Source organism: Mesoplodon mirus (genome assembly GCF_964341445.2).
Source record: "Mesoplodon mirus genome assembly, chromosome: X".
Classification (NCBI taxonomy): domain Eukaryota; kingdom Metazoa; phylum Chordata; class Mammalia; order Artiodactyla; family Ziphiidae; genus Mesoplodon; species Mesoplodon mirus.
Window position 1 is genome coordinate 20,299,922 of NC_138981.1, and position 2,435 is coordinate 20,302,356.

At 42.2% G+C, this 2,435-nt stretch overlaps 1 pseudogene across 1 annotated transcript; it reads left to right on the top strand.

The window, feature by feature from the left end:
* The first annotated feature begins 722 nt into the window (after nt 1-722).
* Nucleotides 723-1,591, top strand: LOC309796871 (centrin-2-like; annotated as a pseudogene). The gene has a single exon. The product of its transcript is annotated as a centrin-2-like (transcript).
* Nucleotides 1,592-2,435: the final 844 nt, after the last annotated feature.

Sequence of the window (2,435 nt, forward strand, 5' to 3'; positions counted from 1 at the left end):
ACTGAGGCCTGCGTGCCTAGAGCCTGTGCTCTGCAACAAGAGAAGCCACTGCAATGAGACACCCATGAACTGCAATGAAGAGTAGCCCCTGCTCGCTGCAACTAAAGAAAGCCTGCACACAGCAACAAAGACCCAACGCAGCCATAAATAAATAAATAAATAAATAAATAAATAAATAAATAAATAAAACAAAACTCCCTCTGCTTTCAAAAAAAAAAAAGGTATGAGGAATAGAATTGCATTTTATTAGTGAAAAGAAAGTAAGTCTGACTGAGAGCTGGTTGTTTCTGGATGGAAGAAAAAGTGATGGATACAGAAAGTGATGGAAGATTTGTGGGAAGTGGACCCTGAGGAAGGAGTTTTGTGCATGGTCAGGACTGGCTAAGTTTAGAATAAATTTAATTGATTAAATGAATTTTAAAAGTAAGCTGGTACAAAACTTGAATTTGGCTTTTCTCTCTGTTAAGAGAACAAGTTTTCTTAAAATGTTGAACTGCCTTTGATAACAGATTTTAAGTTTCTTTACCTTTTAAGCGATCTGTTCTGTATTTGCATTTGAAATCTTTTATTGTTACTTTGGCTAAGTGAATAACTATTGTTTCACAGTGACCTGTGATCCTATCTGACTGAGTGTTCTAAACCCTTTTGATATTTTTCTGACAAACTTTCCAAATATCAAATTTTAATTACAGTTCTTTTGACCTCCAGCTAAGTTCGAGATGCTTTAGAAGACCCATGAAGCATCTCACAGAGAAATATTTCATCAGTATGTTAAATTACAATACATGGAGAGCATTATTACATGAGTGATAAACTTTTTAAAAAATATACTGTATGGAACGGGAAGTGGAGTCCATCTGCGATGACCTCTAACCTTAAGAAGACAAACATGGCATCAACTGCTCAGTGAAAAAGAATGAGTCCTAAACTGGAGCTTACTGAAGAGCAGAAACAGGAAATTCGAGAAGCTTTTGATCTCTTTGATGCTGACGGAACTGGGACAATTGATGTTAAGGAACTTAAGGTGGCAGTGAGGGCACTGGGCTTTGAACCCAAGAAAGAAGAGATAAGAAAATGATAAGTGAAATTGATAAGGAAGGGACAGGAAAAATGAACTGTAGCTACTTTTTGACTGTGATGAGTCAGAAAATGTCTGAGAAAGATACCAAAGAAGAAATCCTGTAAACTTTGAAGCTCTTAATGATGATGAAACTGGGAAGATATCATTCAAAAATCTAAAATGTGTGGCCAAGGAGTTGGGTGAAAACCTCACTGATGAGTAGGGGCAGGAAATGATTGATGAGGCTGATAGTAATGGAGATGGAGAAGTCAATGAGCAAGAGTTCCTGTGTATCATGAAGAAGACCAGCCTTTATTAAGATCAGTGTCATCTTTTTTTTAATTAATTAATTAATTTTTATTTTTGGTTGTGTTGGGTCTTCGTTGCTGTGCGCAGGCTTTCTCTATTTGCAGTGAGCGGGGGCTACTATTTGTTGCGGTGCGCAGGCTTCTCACTGTCATGGCTTCTCTTGTTGCAGAGCATGGGCTCTAGGTGTGCAGTCTTCAGTAGTTGTGGCACACGGGCTCAGTAGTTGTGGTTTGCGGGCTCTAGAGCTCAGGCTCAGTAGTTGTGGTGCACGGGCTTAGTTGCTCCACGGCATGTGGGATCTTCCCGGACCAGGGCTCGAACCCGTGTCCCTTGCATTGGCAGGTGGATTCTTAACCACTGAGCCACCAGGGAAGACCAAGATCAGTGTCATCTTTTATACCACAAGCACATGGAACTCGATTTCATGCCTGCTGTTGTGTGAAGCCTAGTGTTTTGTTTGTTTGTTTGTTTTTGTTTTGTTTTGTTTTGTTTTTTTGCTGTACGCGGGCCTCTCACTGTTGTGGCCTCTCTCGTTGTGGAGCACAGGCTCCGGACGCGCAGGCTCAGCGGCCATGGCTCACGGGCCCAGCCGCTCCATGGCATGTGGGATCTTCCCGGACCGGGGCACGAACCCGTGTCCCCTGCATCGGCAGGCGGACTCTCAACCACTGCGCCACCAGGGAAGCCCAAGCCTGGTTTTTGAGAACGTAAATTATTTTTCCCCCACTGACCTCTCTGTATGACTTTAATAATAACTCTGAATCTATTTTCACCTTTTGAAAGTGTTCTTTGAAATTGAGGTTCTTTGTAAGGTGACCCGCTGACTGCTTTAATTCCCCAGGGCAGAACGAGAGCACGTTAGAGTGGAGAAAAGGGTCTTCAAGCTTTTGCCCACCTGCTGTTCTGCCTTGTATCACTTTGTCCCACATTCCCACATTTATGCCACCGCAGAACAACTTCTTCACAAGCACATGTTGTACCTGTGTCACCACAAGCAGGGGGCATCTCTTCAATGGTTCCAATTTTAATTGGTGCCTGAGTGCAGCTTTCTCTTTTATAAAACCCA